General features: G+C 44.2%; 1 protein-coding gene across 2 annotated transcripts in view; it reads right to left on the minus strand.

Annotated features, from left to right (window-relative positions):
• Positions 1-22130, minus strand: part of LOC311222943 (transcription termination factor 1-like) — an 81343-nt gene extending 59213 nt beyond the window's left edge. For both annotated transcript variants that reach the window (XM_084307615.1, XM_084307616.1), the window contains exons 1-3: positions 21933-22130; positions 16957-17889; positions 11768-11885 (exon numbers count right to left, since the gene is read on the minus strand). The gene's annotated coding sequence lies outside the window, so the exon portion shown is untranslated. The remainder of the gene's footprint in view (positions 1-11767; positions 11886-16956; positions 17890-21932) is intronic.
• Between the last annotated feature and the right edge of the window lie 489 nt (positions 22131-22619).

Below are 22619 nucleotides of genomic sequence, written 5' to 3' on the forward strand. Positions count from 1 at the left end.
CTCCATAGCTTAGTCAGGACCACCTTGTACTCGGCTCTCTGAGCTTGAACCTCCGGTGTAAAGTCCTCGAAAATGGCCACTTTGTGATCGCCAAACCTCAGAGTACCCCTTCTGGTACGAGCCGACCGCATGATGATTTCTCTCTGTTGGAGTCTGTTCAGCTTGACTATGATGGGCCTCGGTTCTTTGTTCACGCCGGGAGAAAACCTGCCCGCTCTGTAAGCCGACTCACAGATAGGAGGCGAGGGGAGGACGTCCGTCCCTAGTATCTTCTGCAGCAGTTCGGGCATGGTCTCAGAGAGACGGCCTTCACCGCTGGTCTCCGGTACTCCAACAATCCTGACGTTGTGGCGTCTATCCCGGGACTGCATCTCCTCCATCGCCGACTGTAGTTTGTTGACTTCAGCCTGCCTAGCCAGCAGGGCGGATTCAAGACCCGCCATCTTCTCACATTGTGATGATACCTCCGTCGTTAGCATGGCTAGTTCGTTAGCATTAGCCGATGAGGCAGCGTGAATCGTCTCCATCTTGTCTGTCAGCGGGACTACCGCCAGCCGTATTTCTTCTGATATCTCACGACGGAGGCTGATACAGAAATCCGCCAGCACTTGCTTCTGTGCTTCAGCGATGCGTGCCTCAGAGTCTGCGTGTACTTTCTTCTGTGCTTCAGCGATGCGTGTCTCAGATTCTGCGTGTAGCTTGGTCATGACCAAGAGCACAGCTTCGCTTAACTCCCCGACAGCGGGAGACGGTACGGCCATGCTCGGCGGTGTCGGTGTCGTGCCTAACTCTTTCATGGCTCTGGTTTCCACCCCCGCCATCGTAGAAAGTCGAAAAAAGTTGATGAATGTATACTAAACACGACGACCTAGCAAACAGATAAAAAACAAATAAAAATAAAATAAAGACTAATGGGGAGAAACGTATATTCAGCACGGTAGAAGGGAGCTCATGTGAAAACACGTCTACTCCATGATCGCTCAGCTCCGCCCCCCTCACCGGGCAGTAACTCTTTATTCAGATTTTGGGATCCGATCTGGTAGCTGCAGTTAAATACTATGCGGTCTTTACCGTTGTGATGGACCTTGTGGTGGGGCACGTACCACGATTCAGTGGTCTGGTCAGCCTCTTTAATGTCCATCTTTGTGACGTGTCCCGCTGTGATGAGCTTCTCAATCTCAGCGCGGTATACACTCTCTTGGGCGGGGTTCTTGGCTAAGCGCCGCTCCGTGTTCAGCAGGTACCGTTCTGTGGCGTCTGTCTTGGCGTGGAAAGTAGGCATTCCTTCTCGCCGCAGGAGTGGCGTGGCGTATCTCAACACGCCGTTGACCGGGACTCTCTTGGTCCCTGTCTCGAGGAGGTGAATTGCGTAAATGTCATCTTTAGAGCGAATGTCTTTCTTTCCGTTCTTAAAGGGCATTTGTTCCAAGGTCCATAGCCGCTCTACGTGTTGCAGGAGTGCGGTTTCTCCCTCTGTGACTCGGGAGTGGAGACATCTAGTGGCTGTACTTCGGTTGAGAGATTTGGCGAGCGGGCCTTGGAGAGTCCATCCCAAACGGGTCTCGACTGCTGCAGGACAGCCTCGGGGTCCGGTATGAACCCGGTCTATCGGGACAATGAGGTCTGCATGGTCGGAGCCTATCAACAGGGTCGGCATAGCATTGTCTATGAGCGGGATCGGTAACTTGCGCAGATGTGCATATTTCTCCATCAGCTTGGCGACGGGGTATGTGTACCGCGACAGTCCTATTTCTTGGCTGGTGAAAGCGTCTGCAATCTGGTACCGTCGCTCAGGCTGGCCGCTTGCTGCGATAGAGAATGAGACATTCTCGCCCTTTATCGTCTTCAAATCTCGTCTTATTGTCCGAATTGTCATTTGGGTTTCGCTTCCCCGCAGCCCTAGCTGGGCCGCAGCGGAGGCGAGCAGCAGGGTCTTCTCTGACCCGTCATCGACGTAAGTGTCCAGGACTTTATTCTGGTAGCTTAGTGTCACACGCACTACTTTTAGGAGTACTCGGGCTCCACTGCTGCTGGCGGGATCGATGTACATGACGCTCGCTTTGCGGCTGGATGGTGCAGGTGAAGGGCGCCGTCTGTTACTGTCGTGAAGTATGTCCAGATGGGCTCCATCGCACTTGGTGCACCTTTTCTTTAAGCGGCATTCGGCTGCCATGTGTGAGCGCGCACAGCGAAAACAGCGCTTGTTGGACTTTATCCATTGACCTGCTTCCTCCGCGTTCAGCTTGGGGAAGGAGTCACATTGCGCTAGCCAGTGTTCTTTCTCACAGTAGGGGCACACTATCTTCCACTTCTCCGTTCTGGAGGGGGTACTGTGGCTCCTGCTGCTCGGTACTGACTCCGATTGGTGCATCACAGTCACCGATCTTCTTCCATCATTTAGTCGTCTGGTTCCTTCTCTGGAGCCAGGGGTGCTCCGTCCGAATGTATCTAGCCGTAGGCTGCTGACTTCTCTCGCCAGGAAGTCTGCTAGATCGAGGAGGTTCGGTTCGGGGCCATTCGGGTCTCTGTGGTCCCTCTGCCGCCTAAAGCGCTCCTGACGAGCGGGCGGCAGCTTCTCCAGGATCCTTTCCACATTTGAGTTGGCGTAAAGTTCATGCCTCCCCTTCTCTCTTTGCGCTCCCAACATCCCTACCAGGGACTGCACTCTGATGGACAGGTCGTCCAGTGCTCGATTGTCTATTGCTGGGGGTAAGCGGTCGATGTGTCGGATCTCCTGGATCACGTAATCCCATATGCGCCCATACCTCTGGTCCAATGCTACCAGCGCTGCTGTGTATGGGGTGGTGGAAGTCGCGTAGGCGAGCGCTATATTATGTGCGCGGGGTACCTTTAAGTGCTTCAGTAGGATGGCGTATTTGTGGCGTTCATCCAATACATCCACCAACATGGTCTCCAGACACATGCAGAGTTCTGTATACTGGGCCCGGTTCTCTTGGGTGAAGTCGGGTACCATAGGCGTGCCAATGTATGACGCTGACTGTGGATACATCGGCGAGCGTTGGGGGAGAGGCCTCCTAGGCGAGTCTCCTCCCGCTCCTTGGTATGGGCTGGTACCGGCAGTGTACCATGGCCCGCTTGTCCAGGTGCTGTTCCTCGGTGCGGGTCGTGCGTCGTGCTCACCCGGGTATAGAGTCGGGGGTCTGTAGCGCAGCTCCGCGGGAGTATAGCCTGGGCTGTACCGGGCCTCCTGGTCCGGTAGAGTACTGTGCTGTCTTCGGGCGTGGTTCTCCTCCTCTTCCTCTTCGTCTTCAGTTAGGTCATCCAGTGCTTGTAGTCTCTGGTTTAGCCTCTCCACAGGATATGCTGCTCCTTCCCGGTTGCTAGGTCTCGCTTGGACCGGTGGGGGGAGGTGGTCTGTGGGGGGTATAGACCTCGTCTGTTGGTCAAGTTCAGGGTTGTTTACTCGGCTAGGGGATGCCGCCCTGGAGGTGTGTCTAGACGAGTTCCTGGAGCCTCTGGCGGAGGGAGAGGGTGTTGTCCGTCTGATCAGCTGTTCTATTAGTTGCGACTGCTGTCTGTCGCGCGCTGCGTCCCGTTGAGCACCGGCTCGTTCTCGGGCCACATTCTCTTCCATCTGAATGCGTCTTATTTCTAGACGTATCTGCTCGTGTTCGCTTCGCTGCTGGATCTGCAGTCGGTCGCGTTCAGCAGCGGCGTTCAGGCTGATGAGGAAGGCCTGCTGTAGGGTCCTCTCTGCCTCGCTGGGAGAAGGCGGTTGTATAGGGGAGCCTTCCCTCGGGGTACTCCTTGCGGAGCCTTGGAGTTCTATCTCCACGGTGCTCTCCCCGTCTTCTTCCGTGCCGAGTTCTCTCTCGGTAGCGTTGTATTCCTCCCGGGACTCATCGGGGACTACTTCTTCAGTACTGGCGGGGTGTGAAGTCATGTCTGGTTCCCACTGGTCCCCACCGTGAACTTGGTCAGTTACATTAGAGCCCGTAGGGGCCTCTATGGTCGGGGTAGTCTGGGCGTTGGGGTTAGACATACTTTTACTTTCTAGTTTTACCGCGTTTACTGTTAGTAGAAGACTAGGTTGTTGACTGACAGCGTAAGCCTCTAAGTACTGAGGGAGCCGTCGTTCGCGCTGCGGGCGTTGGTTAGGAGGATCGTTTCGTGGAGTGTTCATCATAGGCCATTTCAATATTAATAACACTATATTAATATTACACTAATTACCCTCCGGCTCGAAGGACCAATTGTAACTGAGGGGTACAATTCCCTGACTGTATTACTAGATATGATACTTACTACCACTACCTTTGTACTTAATATTCGGCCACCCAGTACACGGCATAAATATATTATCATAAACACTCTCACGTAGATGAAACGGATCCAACACAAATGTACGAAGTCGAAACAGGTCTTTATTTCTACACAGCGATGGTGTGTAGAACAAGCACTTAATCACTTAATTACATTTATGAATTGAAATAGTATGCACTTTTATGGCAAAGAGTATTCGTCGGTATATCAATAGAGAATGTCCAATCTCTGAAGGCGCAGGTGGTAAATATACGACCTGGAATAGTTAAGGAATAACAGCAATGATACTTTAATGATTATATACTAGATACACTAGAGGGGGTTAATCCGGTCGCTTGTAAGCCGACAGGAGTAGGAGGGGGGGGGGGGGGGTAGAATCCGGCTGCCTCGTCCGGCCAAGGGTATCCCAGGTGAACCCACTGTAGTGCCGTTCAATGCGCCGGCGATCCTTGGACCACAGATGAAAGCAGGTGGACTCTTTGTGGGCCGGCTCTCTCCGGTCCACGGGGGAGAGACGTGAAGCGACCTCGTCTTGCAGAGCGTCTCCTCACCTTGCGTCCTCTCCAGGGGGGGGGGGTTCCAACACACGGCAGTGTCGGGGGTCTTTATCCAGGGAATAATCAAAGTATACAAAGCATAATCCGTGCCTGGGAAGGCGGGCTGTCGTCGGTAGAATAATCCGGTATACAGGTCCACTCGCTCGTCGGCTCGGGGGCTCCTCGGGTGCAGCTTCACGTAGGGTCAACCACCCTGGGTAAGCAGCCAGTTCTCTGCCCGAAACGATGGGGTACTGACTACGGTAGTATTCTCACCGTACGAAGCACTATATATTAACAGACTATTATTAGCTTAATAGACTACGTCCCACTCGACGATATAGTGCCAAATATGACTATTCAAATATTAATATACACGATGTCTCAATACCGATGGTAGGCGAACTTGGCCTTACTCCCACACGTGGCGTCGCGGGGAGGCTTTACGTCTGTGACTCTATTGGAGGGTAAGAAACTGGACTGAAAAGGAAGTCCTACTTTAGTAGCGCAGTATATATACGCACTATGAACAAATAGTCCCATTAGTGGTGCGGTAGCCAGATTCCTACGCGGAACTAGGACTTGTTCGTACATGTGGAGCGGTACGTTTGAACTGGGTCTGAGGGGTATGGCAGCCTGGCACCAAGGTCTCGACCAATAGTAGAATGGAGACTATTATGGGATGTTCAGTAGGCTAGAATGGATATTCAATGCATATTGTACAAGGAATATACAAGGGATATCAGGGAATATTAGAGAATATACAAATACAATTAAATATATATATATAAATAAATATATATATTCGGTTTAATCTGGCCCTTCACAACAATACTAATACTAATCTATACAATCACCTGTTGTTGAATAAATACCATTACTTTCTAGTTATTACTAAAAAACGGTATATATAAAACAGTAGCTGTAAAAAAGAAAAGAAAAAGTTTTATAATTTATATATATATATTTTTTGTACATTAACTAAAAATAGACAAATTTCATCCGTTTTCGCAGACAAAATCTAGACTAAAACAAAAATGACAAAATTGAGACAAAAACTGACAGACTAAAATGCTCAGACATTTAGTTGACTAAAACTGACTAAACGAAAAATAAATGAAGATGACTAAATATGATGAAAACGAAAAAGGAGCACTTGACACATGACTAAGACTAAAACTAAAATGAAAATAGCTGCCAAAATTAACACAGGCTGGATGTAGGGGTGGACGGTATAAACGGTATACGGTATAAACGGTATGAATTTGCTCTACGGTATGGATTTTGACTATACCTTGTAACCGGTAGAGCAGCTCTAAAATAGCAATGACGTCATGTAACCACAGCGCGACTATTTCACTCGCATTTGCCCCTAAAAATAGATCGAATTAGTCATAGATAATAGATATGTGCAAACTGGAAAAAGTTATTTAGGAGGCTTCGCGCAGTGGGCGTGTCAACGCGCAATTGTCATTTCATAATAAACACATATCACCGCGGCGCACAGCAAGTTTCAATTTCAGTTCCTGGCATTTTTAACCAGTGGAGAAAGGTAAGAGATTTCCCTATCGTTTTTCTTATATGAATTATTCTACGTTAATAAAACATACCTGGTGATCAACTACAGTTTGCTGTGAACATTATGATATGTGTGTAGTGTTCTGATAACGACGGCTGGGCAGCGGGAGCTGGATGCTGGATTTTGCGAGAAGCATGCAGCTGCAGAGCCGCAGAGCTGGACAGCTGTGCCTGCACAGTGCAATACTCCAATTCAGCCATTGGCAATTCAGCCGTTGGGTGGGGGGCGCTGTTGAGCGGGCCTGTGACCGGGCCTGAAAGCGCCCCTGCTCTGCGGCTCTGCAGTTGCATACTATTGGGATTCGTTGGGAGCAGCACGGAGTCTCGACTCTGGACTTATTTTATTTGGAATATAATGACTGTATACGCAAAAGTAGCCTAGTTTTAAGTTAAAATATTATAAATCTACATGCCTTGAGGATGTCATTCTTTATATAGCCTGCCTATCAGGCAAAACAAATTATTCTAACGGAAACACTGATACCGAAAGACCATACCGTCCACCCCTAGCTGGATGGATGAAAATGAATGGATATCGCTAATAAAAGAAATAACGATTAAAATCCGATTATACTCGTGATTGACGCTGAACGGTCGGCGAGTTAACCCGACTATACTCGTGACTGCCGTTGAATGAGTTAATAGCAAACCACTTCACCACATTCAAATTATTTTATTTTGTATTATGTGTTGTATTTTTCAATGTCATTGTAAATGAGAGCAGACATAACCAGTATATATTGTTACTACACTATGGGACAGACATAACCAGTATATACTGTTACTACTTCGATAAAGTACCGAACCGTTAAGCAGTATCGATAAGAGTAGTAGTATCGATAAAATCCTAACGATACCCATCCCTAGTTACTACAGTGTGGGACAGACATAACCAGTATAATACTGTTACTACAGTGTGGGGCAGACATAACCAGTATAATACTGTTACTACAGTGTGGGACAGACATAACCAGTATATACTGTTACTACAGTGTGGGACAGACATAACCAGTATATACTGTTACTACAGTGTGGGACAGACATAACCAGTATATACTGTTACTACAATGTGGGACAGACATAACCAGTATAATACTGTTACTACAGTGTGGGACAGACATAACCAGTATATACTGTTACTACAGTGTGGGACAGACATAACCAGTATATACTGTTACTACAGTGTGGGACAGACATAACCAGTATATACTGTTACTACAGTGTGGGACAGACATAACCAGTATATACTGTTACTATAGTGTGGGACAGACATAACCAGTATATACTGTTACTACAGTGTGGGACAGACATAACCAGTATATACTGTTACTACAGTGTGGGACAGACATAACCAGTATATACTGTTACTACAGTGTGGGACAGACATAACCAGTATATACTGTTACTATAGTGTGGGACAGACATAACCAGTATAATACTGTTACTACAGTGTGGGACAGACATAACCAGTATAATACTGTTACTACAGTGTGGGACAGACATAACCAGTATATACTGTTACTACAGTGTGGGACAGACATAACCAGTATAATACTGTTACTACAGTGTGGGACAGACATAACCAGTATATACTGTTACTACAGTGTGGGACAGACATAACCAGTATAATACTGTTACTACAGTGTGGGACAGACATAACCAGTATATACTGTTACTACAGTGTGGGACAGACATAACCAGTATATACTGTTACTACAGTGTGGGACAGACATAACCAGTATATACTGTTACTACAGTGTGGGACAGACATAACCAGTATATACTGTTACTACAGTGTGGGACAGACATAACCAGTATATACTGTTACTACAGTGTGGGACAGACATAACCAGTATATACTGTTACTATAGTGTGGGACAGACATAACCAGTATAATACTGTTACTACAGTGTGGGACAGACATAACCAGAATATACTGTTACTACAATGTGGGACAGAACCAGTATATACTGTTACTACAGTGTGGAACAGACATAACCAGTATATACTCCTGTTACTACAGTGTGGGACAGACATAACCAGTATATACTGTTACTATAGTGTGGGACAGACATAACCAGTATATACTCCTGTTACTACAGTGTGGGACAGACATAACCAGTATATACTCCTGTTACTACAGTGTGGGACAGACATAACCAGTATATACTGTTACTATAGTGTGGGACAGACATAACCAGTATATACTGTTACTACAGTGTGGGACAGACATAACCAGTATATACTCCTGTTACTACAGTGTGGGACAGACATAACCAGTATAATACTGTTACTACAGTGTGGGACAGAACCAGTATATACTGTTACTACAGTGTGGGACAGACATAACCAGTATATACTGTTACTACAGTGTGGGACAGACATAACCAGTATATACTGTTACTACAGTGTGGGACAGACATAACCAGTATATACTGTTACTACAGTGTGGGACAGACATAACCAGTATATACTGTTACTACAGTGTGGGACAGACATAACCAGTATAATACTGTTACTACAGTGTGGGACAGACATAACCAGTATAATACTGTTACTACAGTGTGGGACAGACATAACCAGTATACTGTTACTACAGTGTGGGACAGACATAACCAGTATATACTGTTACTACAGTGTGGGACAGACATAACCAGTATATACTGTTACTACAGTGTGGGACAGACATAACCAGTATATACTGTTACTACAGTGTGGGACAGACATAACCAGTATATACTGTTACTACAGTGTGGGACAGACATAACCAGTATAATACTGTTACTACAGTGTGGGACAGACATAACCAGTATATACTGTTACTACAGTGTGGGACAGACATAACCAGTATATACTGTTACTACAGTGTGGGACAGACATAACCAGTATATACTGTTACTACAGTGTGGGACAGACATAACCAGTATAATACTGTTACTACAGTGTGGGACAGACATAACCAGTATAATACTGTTACTACAGTGTGGGACAGACATAACCAGTATAATACTGTTACTACAGTGTAGAGCTGTGAATCTTCACTGGCCTCACGATTCGATTACGATTCAGCTGTCCACGATTCGTTTAGATTCTACGATGCATCCCGATGCAGCTCAATAATATATTACAAAACAAAAAGACTAATTTAATCAGATTAATCACTTTATTCAAATTGAGGATTTAGTTTGAGGATATAAAAAAAAGAAAATGATAATAATAATACATTTCTTTATTTTTTTTAAATATTGAATATTTTTTTGTAATTAAAAGTGAAGGTTCGAACATCCGTTCGAAAAACCCTGACGAAGTTCGAATCCCAAAAACAGGCTTCGGGGACAGCCTTATACCCAGCTGTTAAAAAACGGTTCAATACTCTTTTTATTAGTATCATTATTAGTATCAATAGTTTTAGAATAGCCTGATGTTGTATTTTCTATAAGTTGAGTGGATGCATGACCAGAGCACTAGCTTTATGAATACAACAATAATAATAATAATAATAATAATAATAATAATAATAATAATAATAATAATAATAATAATAATAATAATAATAATAATAATAATAATAATAATAATAATAATAATAATAATAATAATAATAATAATAAATAATAATAATAATAATAATAATAATAATAATAATAATAATAATAATAATAATAATAATAATAATAATAATAATAATAATAATAATAATAATAATAAACCGTATTTGATTTGTAGGGCGCTTTATAGTTGTAGAGCAAATCCCAAAGTGCTACATTGTAAAAGAACAAAGGCTAACAAGAGAGTACAATTTTTTTTTTATGAGTTTATATTATGTTCTGTCACTGCATCGATGCTGAATCTTCCACGTCCGCATCGCGATGCATCTTAGAATCGAGAAATGTCCACACCCCTATACTACAGTGTGGGACAGACATAACCAGTATATATTGTTATACATGGGTGTTGTTTTCTTGACCATGGCAGCAGTGTGATGGTCTGACTGTATCAGACCTACAATGGAGTATATAGTGTAGTTCAGGGCTGTACGCTAAGCTTTTTCACTAGGGGCACACTTGCCCCTAAATGAGAAATTTAGGGGCAAAGAATCTTTTTTAGGGGCAAATTTTTAAATAACTATTTTACCATTATAGTAGGGCTGGGCGATATGGCCTCTAAATGATATCGCGATATTTTGACATTTCCTCTAAAGCACTTAAAAATGCTTGATTTAACCCTTTGATGCATACAGTCACGCCAATATGATGATTATAATAAGTCCCTGCAACATATGTTTGCATTATTAAACCATGAAGATGCTTTAAAAAATAATTTAATGAAAATGTACTAAGAGTAATCTACTGACACACTAATAAAAAAAATTATTTACATCTAAGACAATTTATATAAAAACTCTTGGGTGCCTTTTACACAGTACTGTGTTTTCTATCCACTTTAGCCAAACACACACACATATATATATATATATATATATATATATACACACACACACTACTGTGAGAAAATAATAATCACACAGACTTAATGATTTTAGAATATTTCAGATAATGAAATTAAATGTTTATATCATCAACTATCCAGTTAGTATTTATACTGTGTGTAACATTTGGCTACTTTAAATCATTGAATGCAGAGAGAGAGCGAGAGAGAGAGAGAGAGGGGGGGGGGGGGGGGAGAACGAACAAGAGAGCCAGCCCCCCCCTTCGGGTTTTGTTCTAGGTTCGCGTTTTGATCGTCTAAGCTGCCGTAGGTGATGACGTCACACTCGAATGTAAACAGGAAGAGATGGAGATGGAGACACACAGAGATCGAAATTGAATGATATACAGAAATGAATAACCAATAAATATGAAGTTATGTTTAAACTTCTGTTGTCAAGCGTTGTCAATATAACCCACCCCCTTTCCTCACGAATGGAACTAGTCTTGTGGAGTCCGCTTTGACCGTTTTCCAGGGTTAGCAGAGATTGCTAGTTAGCTTAGCATAATCCTAATGGATACCTTGGTTAGAAGCTACCGTTAGCTCATTGCTCGTGTCAATTAAATTGCATGTTATTAAAGGTCCGCGCTGGCATGTCTAATGAAATTACAACCGCAACATTATATTGCACTGTACAGCCCTGGTTGTAGGCTAATGTTTTACTACAATTTGTATGGATTAATTTAGGAGTGAAATGCGAATGAAGGGTTGAAATCACCACTCGCAAGCTTGCCCCCAGATATTATTTTAAACTCGCACGGACCAAATTAGGGGGCAATTTGCGATCATATCATCGCACTGTACAGCCCTGTAGTAGGTATATAGGTTAGTAATAGGATACGCCTGGGTTAGTATAATAGGATAGTAATATGTGTACTCACTGTTTGTCCTCCGTGCCTGTTTCTTCATTTTCCTTCAGTTTTGTCCTACTTTTCTTCTTCTTTCCATTTTCCTTCAGTTTTGTCCCCCTTCCAACAGTCACTCCATCCTGTGTAGTTGCTAGGAGGAGAACAACAAGGAGGGGTCAGACTGTAAGGAGAACAACAAGGAAGAGCCAGACTGTTAGGGGTAAGGCTAAGAGAATCATCAAGGACTCCAGCCACCCGAACAACTGCCTCTTTGAACTGCTGCGGTCAGGCAAGCGATACCGGAGTCTCAAGGCGAGCACAGAAAGACTCAGAAGAAGCTTCTATCCCCAGGCCATCAGGCTGCTCAATGAACAATAAACACTATGCAACCACCATCAAATGCACACAGCACACACATCCACACGCACACACTCACTTTAAACAAACAACACACTGCAGCACCCACTCTCCACACTTTAGATCACCTAAACACACTTTATATTTATTGGTAAAGGATTTGCACTACAACTCGTACACCTTACTGTAAATTGTACCTAAATTGTACCTCATCCCATTTCTGCTTTGCACTATATAGTATTGTATATTAGTATTAGTATTAGTATATATACTTCTAGTCTGCATCGACCATTGTACATATGTCTATACTGAACACTGGGACCTCTATTTTTACTTCTTTTTACATGCTACTTTATTTTATTTCATACTTATCTTGTCTAGCACAGTCTCTGGAGCGTAACAGTAAGAAGTATTTTGTATAAAAGTATTCTGTACTTCTGTATGACAACTATTAAAGAAACTTGAAACTTGAACTTGTTAGGAGAACAACAAGGAGGAGTCCGGCTGTTAGGAGCAGAAAACAAGGAGGAGTCAGACTGTTAGGAGCGGAAAACAAGGAGGGGTCAGACTGTTAAGAGCCGAAAACAAGGAGGGGTCAGACTGTTAGGAGCAGAACAACAAGGAGGAGTCAGACTGTTAGGAGCAGAAAACAAGGAGGGGTCAGACTGTTCGGAGCAGAAAAAGGAGGGGTCAGACTGTTAGGAGGATAACATCAAGGAGGAGTCAGACTGTTAGGAGCAGAACAACAAGGAGGAGTCAGACTGTTAGGAGGATAACATCAAGGAGGAGTCAGACTGTTAGGAGCAGAACAACAAGGAGGAGTCAGACTGTTAGGAGGAGAACATCAAGGAGGAGTCAGACTGTTAGGATCAGAAAACAAGGAGGGGTCAGACTGTTAGGAGCAAAACAAGGAGGAGTCAGACTGTTAGGAGGAGAACAACAAGGAGGAGTCAGACTGTTAGGATCAGAAAACAAGGAGTCAGACTGTTAGGAGGAGAACATCAAGGAGGAGTCAGACTGTTAGGAGCAGAACAAGGAGGGGTCAGACTGTTAGGAGGAGAACATCAAGGAGGAGTCAGACTGTTAGGAGCAGAACAAGGAGGGGTCAGACTGTTAGGAGGAGAACAACAAGGAGGAGTCAGACTGTTAGGATCAGAAAACAAGGAGTCAGACTGTTAGGAGGAGAACATCAAGGAGGAGTCAGACTGTTAGGAGGAGAACATCAAGGAGGCGTCAGACTGTAAGGAGAACAACAAGGAGGAGTCAGACTGTTAGGAGGAGAACATCAAGGAGGGGTAAAACTGTAAGGAGAACAACAAGGAGGAGTCAGACTGTTAGGAGGAGAACATGAAGGAGGGGTCAGACTGTTAGGAGCAGAACATGGAGGAGTCAGACTGTTAGGAGAACATGAAGGAGGAGAACATCAAGGAGGGGTCAGACTAGGGGTGGACGGTATGGTCTAAAATTTATATCACGGTATAATTTGAAGCATAGACGGTAACGGTATATATCACGGTATCAGTGTTTCCGTTAGAATAATTTTTTTTGCCTGATAGGCAGGCTATATAAAGAATGACATCCTCAAGGCATGTAGATTTATAATATTTTAACTTAAAACTAGGCTACTTTTGCGTATAAAGTCATTATATTCCAAATAAAATAAGTCCCGAGTCGAGACTCCGTGCTGCTCCCATTGCAAACAGCGGGGCTGGATGCTGGATTTTGCTAGAAGCATATGTAGCTGCAGAGCCGCAGAGCCAGGGGCGCTTTCAGGTCTGGTCACAGGCCGCTCAACAGCGCCCCCCCACCCAACGGCTGAATTGCCAATGGCTGAATTGGAGTATTGCACTGTGCAACCTGTCCAGATTGCCTGTACGTTAATGCCAAGCAAGCAGTGCAAAAATGCTTCCGCATTCGTCACCGCACGCTAGTGCGGTAAAGCGCCCTTCTTTTCAGACAAATGCTACCGTGCGTGCACCGGCGGCGGCGTGTTCGCTCAGGTGCGTGCGTGCGCCGGCGTGCTCGCGCGAGGTGCCCGCGCATGCGCATGAGATCCCGCCTTGAGCGGAGCTCAATATATATAAGTCACCGCCCCTTATTCAGTATCTACCAATAGCTCAATTGGCAAGGACACATGGCTGTGGATCCTATGGCTTGTTTGCTGGCGAGTTCGAATCCCATCGAAAATATTTTTTAACGTGATTTTTTTTTAACGTGTATTATTTCGCCGGTTAAGGTTATTTCGCCGGTTAAGGTTAGGCATGGTTAAGGTTAAGGTTAAGGTTAGGCATTGTTTCGGAGTTGGTTAAGGTTAGAACGGTTAAGTTTAGGCGCTGTTAAGGAGCTGGTTAAGGTTAGAGTTTGTCAAAGAGAATGGCAATATAATTTCTATGGTTAAGGTTAGGCATGGTTTCGGAGTTGGTTAAGGTTAGAACGGTTAAGTTTAGGCGTTGTTAAGGAGCTGGTTAAGGTTAGAGTTTGTCAAAGAGAATGGCAATAGACAGCCTATTTCCGCGCGACCTGGGCGCTGGGCGGCGGAAAATGAAAGGCGCATTACTGCATGCCACTACGGTAAATTTTTGCACTGCTTGCTTGGCATAAAGCTACACGCGTCCAGATTAGTGAACCTCTAACACATATCATCAACCTATCACTGAAACAGGGTATCGTACCCGATGACTTAAAATGTGCCAGAGTGGTTCCACTACACAAAAAAGGAGATAGGACAAACGAGGGAAACTATCGTCCAGTTTCTATCCTCAGCGTCATCTCCAAAGTTCTTGAGAAGGTCATATTTAATCAAATATCAGATTTTCTTAAACAGACAGATCTCCTTTATCAATTCCAGTCTGGCTTTCGCCCTGGGTATTCTACGGATGCTTGCCTGATTGATCTCACTGACCATATTCGAACCCAGATGGACTGTGGCAAACGAACTGGCATGGTTCTGATTGACCTGCAGAAAGCGTTTGATACTGTTGACCATCAGATCCTGCTTGAGAAGCTCAAAGCCTGTGGGATGGACGATGGGTCGGTGAGATGGTTCAGGTCGTACTTGACTGGGAGGACCCAGGTTGTGAACATAAATGGTGTCGCATCTTCATATAATGAAATAACATGTGGGGTGCCGCAAGGCAGCATCCTTGCTCCAGTGCTATTTTCACTATATGTTAATGACATGGTGTCTGCAGTATCCTGCAGACTCCTACTGTATGCTGACGACTCAGCACTTCTGGTGTCTGGAGACGACACGGAAGAAATACAAGCCGGTCTCAGTAGGGAGCTGGAAAGCCTTCACAAATGGTTAGTTGACAACAGATTATCTATTCACCTTGGAAAAACTGAGTCAATTCTATTCAGCTCAAAACATAAATTAAAGGAATGTTCCCGACTTGAGATAAGCTGTAATGGCTTCAGTGTCGAGTCTAGAGACTGTGTTAAATACCTAGGTGCAGACCTCGACCAAACACTCTCAGGGAAAACAATGGCCCTGAATGTGATCAAAAAAGTTAACACAAGGGTGACATTTTTGCACAGAAAAAAAGGTTCTTATCACTGGAAACTATGAAACTGCTTGCCAACTGCATGATCCTCAGCCAATATGACTATGCAAGTACGTACTGGTATAGTGGTGTTACAGTGGAATGTAAACACAGGCTACAAACCAGCCAAAATAAGACCATACGATTGGTCCTAAATCTGCCACCTCGAACCCATATTGAGCCATGTCACTTCAATGAGGTGGGATGGCTCCCTGTGGAGCAGAGGGTCTCCTTTCTGAAACTGGGACATATGTATAAAATGTTAAATGGATCTGCCCCCAGATATTTATGCTCTCGTATTGTCCTGCGTGGCCAGGTCCACGGACGACAGTTACGGTCTGGACAGCTCTCAGTTTATGAGCCTAGAAAGGGTTCCTATTCACAGAATGGCTTTCTGTCTACAGCCTGCCGGCTGTGGAACTCTCTGCCCAGGGCCATCCAAAACTCCCCCACTATTGCTGTCTTCAAGAGGGGTGTGAAGCGACATCTGCAACAATAGGTTGCAGAGGGTGCTTGGCCACCACTCTTGAAGAACAGGAACATGACATGCTGTAATGAGGCTCTTAGAAAATTGTGTTGTCTATTTTATCTACTTGTTGTATCTATTTTATCTTAACTCTTTCTTTGTGATTTATTGTATTTTTCTTGGGACCATGTTGGAAACAAGTCGACAGACTTTCACATGTTATCCTTGTACCCCTTGTTTTTATACTATTGTATAAATTGTATGTACTAAATAAAAATCAAATAAAATCAAAATCATGCTATTCGCAGATCCACTGCTGCAGCCGTCCTCCCGCTGCAGCCGTCGTTATCATAACACTACACACATATCATAATGTTTACAGCAAACTGTAGTTGATCACCAGGTATGTTTTATTAACGTAGAATAATTCATATAAGAAAAACGATAGGGAAATCCCTTACCTTTCTCCACTGGTTAAAAATGCCAGGAACTGAAATTGAAACTTGCTGTGCGCCGCGGTGATATGTGTTTATTATGAAATGACAATTGCGTGTTGACACGCCCACTGCGCGAAGCCTCCTAAATAACTTTTTCCAGTTTGCACATATCTATTATCTATGACTAATTCTATCTATTTTTAGGGGCAAATGCGATTGAAATAGTCGCGGTGTGGTTACATGACGTCATTGCTATTTTAGAGCTGCCCTACCGGTTACACGGTATAGTCAAAATCCATACCGTAGAGCAAATTCATACCGTTTATACCGTATACCGTTTATACCGTCCACCCCTAGGTCAGACTGTACAGAAAACACCCATCCACCACCCAAAGGAAACTTGAAGGGGTGTGGGTGTACCTGGTGTAGCAGCAGTCTGCTCCAGAACCTGTCCTCTCCTCTTTTTACTCTTCTTGTCTTTCTCTCCTCTTCTCTCCTCTTCCCCTGCGGTTTCCCCAATTCTCAGTTTCTCCTTTCTCCTTCTCTTCTTCTTTTCCTTCACATCTCCAGGCAGAGCTGTAGTTTTCACTTCTTCTTCTTCTCCTCCTTCCCCTCCCACCTCCTCTCTTATCATCATCTTCTTCTTCTCCTCCTCTTTCTCCCCAGGTGTGTCTAGGTCAACAGGGGAATGGATAACGGCTGCAGCAGCCTGAGTGTCTCGTGTCTTTCTTTTCTTCTTCTGTGGTGTATTTAGGTCAAGTTGAGAGGAGTGGATAGAAGCTGTAGCAGCAGTATCTCCATCCTCTGTCTGTGGCTTTATTTTCTTCTTCTTCTGTGGTGTGTTTAGGTCAAGTTGAGAGGAGTGGATAGAAGCTGTAGCAGCAGTATCTCCATCCTCTGTCTGTGGCTTTATTTTCTTCTTCTTCTTCTTCTTCTTCAGTGGTGTGTTTAGGTCAAGTTGAAAGGAGTGGATAGAGGCTGTAGCAGCAGTATCTCCATCCTCTGTCTGTGGCTTTATTTTCTTCTTCTTCTTCTGTGGTGTGTTTAGGTCAAGTTGAAAGGAGTGGATAGAGGCTGTAGCAGCAGTATCTCCATCCTCTGTCTGTGGCTTTATTTTCTTCTTCTTCTTCTGTGGTGTGTTTAGGTCAGTATCTCCATCCTCTCTCTGTTTTCTCTTCTTCTTCTGTGTTTTCTGTAGTGATTCCATGGGAACAGTCGCTGACAGCTCCATGTGTTGAGGAGGTTTTTGGGAACAGTTGTGAAATAAGAATAACTTCTAGTAACAAAATATCGTCTTCTTCCTCACTCAGACAGACGGGCGATATGGCAGCCGTATCACTTCCTGGTTGCCACCTGGAACATAAGAATAATTTTCAGTTGTAAGCCACAGTGCCTCATTTGCATACAATTTATGTTTTTTTTTATGTCAACTTCTGTCTGTTAGGGATGGGACAATATATCGAAATTCAATATATTGTGACACAAAGACCTGACAATATGAATCACAAGACAGAAATAAGTATCACAATATCAGCTAGGCGTTATTCTGCCGTAGTAGTAATCACAAATTAGATGACTTGTACTTTAACAAGCTCTCCCGTCACCCATTACACCGTTTGCAAAGCAGATGGCGCAATCAACGTTTTGTCAAATCATTTGCCTTTGACGTGTTGCGTTCTGCCAGTCCTACAGTTAGCTGTGGCAAGGTTATGTCTTTACACTCGAGTTATCGCCTGCGCTGCACAGCGCTAACGTGGTGTGGAGAGCGGTCTGGTTGTGCGAGACGCTCAAGTGTAACAAAATTCTGACCGCTGACATTCGTCTTTTATATTAGAGGTCTAATATACTAATACTAACTAACGATAATCCTAGATGCAATGCAAGTTGACACTGACAGAGCACCCTACCGGGGCTGACATCTTGATTAGAATGTAAGATCTGTTATTTCCAAGACGCATTATTCATCATGGCAGTGCCCAGTAAACAGACACTCTCCATTGAAATTTTGATAAGTTGGACCATTTCAACAACTTCACATTTGACAAATAAGTGGCCCGGATTGTATGTTTAGGAAATATAAAATGCTTCCGAGTAAGTAAAATGAAATTACATGACATACTGTCACCCAGGAGAAGTTAATTTCTGTCTGTTTATTTGCCCGGCTGTGATTAGCTGAAATACACAACATCTACTATGCTCAACCGCATAGTATGAGGTTGGGTGAAAATAGTCCTTAGGTGTCACGTAAAATATTTTAAGACCTGCCTGGTTACAGAAAAAACAAAATTAATGTTTTTTTTTACCAGACACTTAACCCCAAATTGCTCCCGATGAGCAGGTTGGCACCTTGCATGGTTGCCTCTGCCATCTGTGTGTGAATGTGTGAGTGGATGGGTGAACGTGAGGAACAAAAAATGGTAAAGCGTGTTGGATAAAAGTGCAATATAAATGCACCATTTACGTCACTCCCCAGTATAAATACAGGTTAGGTAGAACCTCACTCCCCAGGTCTAAATCACAGTGGAACCTCACTCCCCAGGTCTATAAACCACAGGTTAGGTGGAACATCACTCCCCAGGTCTAAATCACAGTGGAACCTCACTCGCCAGGTCTATAAACAACAGGTTAGGTGGAACCTCACTCGCCAGGTCTATAAACCACAGGTTAGGTGGAACCTCACTCCCCAGGTCTATAAACCACATGTTAGGTGGAACCTCACTCCCCAGGTCTATAAACCACAGGTTAGGTGGAACCTCACTCCCCAGCTCTATAAACCACAGGTTAGGTGGAACCTCACTCCCTAGGTCTATAAACCACAGTTTAGGTGGAACCTCACTCCCCAGGTCTATAAACCACAGGTTAGGTGGAACCTCACTCCCCAGGTCTATAAACCACAGGTTAGGTGGAACCTCACTCCCCAGGTCTATAAACCACAGGTTAGGTGGAACCTCACTCCCCAGGTCTATAACATAAGCCAGAAAATAAATCCTCGCCAACTGGGTGCGAAGTGATGTAAAGATAGATAGACGATAGATACTTTAGACGTGGGCTTTGTTATTATTATACTCTATCTTGGTCGCGCCATCGCGTGAAGTTGCAATATTCAGTAATTTTGTAACGTGTAATGTTTATCTCAAACTGAGGTACGCAATCTGACTCATAGTTGTATTTCCAGGTGATACTACAAAAACCTAGGGGTCCACAAAGATGACTTCAAACTTGAAATGGTAACAACTGATGAGGTACTCAAGAAATTGAGCGCCCTCCAACCTAACAAGGCCACTGGCCATGACAACATCCCCTCCAAATTCCTCAGAGACGCAGCAGCCGCCATCACCCCAGTCATCACACACATAATAAACCTCTCTATAAAACAGGGACACGTCCCCAAGGACTTCAAAATTGCGAGAGTGACCCCTCTGCACAAAAAGGGCAGCAAATTAGACCCAGGCAACTACCGCCCTGTTTCTATTCTTACCTCCATCTCAAAAGTCATGGAGAAAATAGTCTACGAACAGGTCGAAAAGTACCTGGCGGAAAAAAATCTAATCTACGAATTCCAATCTGGCTTCAGAACGTCCCACTCCACTGACACATGCCTCCTCTATTTGAACGACCACATCAAACAAGAGGTGGACGCGGGCAAATACTGCGGCATGGTCATGCTGGACCTACAAAAGGCCTTCGACACTGTCAATCACTCCATTCTGATGGACAAGCTAAAAGCAATTGGTTTTGATAGCTTATCAGTGAGCTGGATGCAATCCTACCTGGAGGGGAGAGAACAGATGGTAGAGGTAAACGGTACTCTATCCCCCCCCTCACAGTGAGCTGTGGTGTTCCACAAGGAAGCATACTAGGACCGCTACTCTTCCTAATTTATGCAAATGACATGTCGTCAGCCTGTGACTGCAACCTGTTCCTGTTTGCGGACGACTCAGCCCTGCTGGTCTCTGACAAGAACAAGTTGCAGGTTGAAAAAACCCTCAGCACAGAACTAGGCAAAATCTGCATATGGCTCGCTGATAACAAACTATCATTACACATGGGCAAAACAGAGTCCATTCTCTTCGGTTCAAATAACAAACTCAGCAAGACCGACGGCTTCTCAGTTACAGTGGGTGACAATATTGTCACAAGGAAAGACTAAATTACCTACCTGGGTTCCATCCTAGAGGCAAATCTTTCCTGTGACAAAATGGCATCCAATGTAATAAAAAAGTCAACCAACGAACTAGATTCTTGTACCGGATCTCCTCTCTGGTAAACAAGAATACCCTGAAGACTCTGGCAGGAGCACTCATTCAAGGGTACTACGACTATGCGTGCACCTCATGGTACCAAAGGCGCTTAAAACAAAATTACAAACATCACAAAACAAACTGGTCAGACTACTACTTGACCTGAACCCCAGAACCCACCTCACCCCTGCCCACTTTGACAACCTAGGATGGCTTAGAGTAGACGACAGAGTACAGCAACTTGCAATGGGCCTGGTCTACAAGATACACTATACGACCAGGGTACCCATGTACATGTCAAAATACTTCCCAAAGGTCAGTGAATACCACAACCACTACACCAGAGGAAGCTCAACAAATCATGTAAAACCCAGATTCGGCTCAAACAAGGGACTAAACACGTTTCGCAATTATGCCACAACAATGTGGAACGCCCTACCCAAAGCTGTAGGAATGTGAATCACTACCTACATTCAAAACCGCTCTTAAAGAGCACCTACGGGAGGCTGCAATTCGAAACTGGCCACCGTAAATGCCCAAAACCCCCACCACCTCCTAATAGACAGTCTCCTCCCCGCCGTATGTATATTTCTCTCCCACCCACCCACCCCCTCCTAATGTACAGTCCCCTCCCCATCATATGTATATACTCTGTCAGGATCTAGGGGTAACAGTACTGTATATTTGAATACCGTTTATGTCACAAATGTATCAGTACTAAATACCTATATGTCCCTATGCCATAAATGTCATGTATGTTGTGTATGTCATAAATGTCTATATGAATTGAAAATGGGGGACCCTGATGGAAACAAGACAAACGTCTTTCTCGGGTCTGCATCCCCTTGAGCCGTACTGTATTGTACCCATTCTGCAATCTGTTAAATAAAGTTTTGATTCATTCATTCACCTGCCATGCCCAAATGGGTCTTCTGGGTTTCCCTAATTGAAGTTACCAGGTCACGTAATTTTTTGCATGGCCAGTCATCTTCAAATGCGGACTTTATAAACATTGCAGCACTTCACAAACGATCGACTGAATATATATGCGTCGCGACCAATGTAGTGTAATAATAAAGCCAACAAAGTCATTTCAGTCTTTACATTAACCTCGTTCTCGTCCTTGAGCATAGTAGAGGTTGAGTAACATATTACCAGTCAGGCTGTGATATGAAGCGAGCAACGCGTAGCGGCAACCAGCAAGTGCTGTTCTTGTGTTTTAACAATGTCTCTCAGTAGCTGAATATCACTTTTTAAACAAACAACCCCATTTCCGCCCAGTTAGTGTAAATACTTGAAAACACAACACACTCTGCCAAACCACGCGACACGGTAGCATGGCTCCACGCTTGTGTTTACTTCCTGGTCTGAGTGCGAGTGGTACTGCGCATGCACCGACCACTGACGGACGTGACTGCCCTCTAGCTTGTTGGTGAGGAGAGACACATTCCGCTTGTTCCACATTATTCCACATTATTATCCGCTTTTTATATAATATGCAGTCTATAAAGTCTTGTAGATGTGAGCTGACGTTTGTTGAGGCAGTGTAGTGTTAATAACCGATATCTCTAGCTGGTTTATCTTAGTTAACGTCGGCTTGGTGTCGTCGGTTTAACTATTGGTTCCCATAGCAACAGAGGAGGTCAACAGGAAAGAGGTGAGTTCTGCTGTTTCTGACTTTAAAAAAATTTTTTTTACAACCTAGAATATATGAAAACTAGCTAAATGACACTCATTAATAAGGACACGGTTAGAGATTAACGTTATGTTAGTGGGAGAATACAAATCATAACCCGTTTTAAGAAACCTGGCAGGAGCACTCATTCAAGGGTACTACGACTA

This window comes from Notolepis coatsorum (genome assembly GCF_963971535.1).
Source record: "Notolepis coatsorum genome assembly, chromosome: 2".
NCBI classification, from domain to species: domain Eukaryota; kingdom Metazoa; phylum Chordata; class Actinopteri; order Aulopiformes; family Paralepididae; genus Notolepis; species Notolepis coatsorum.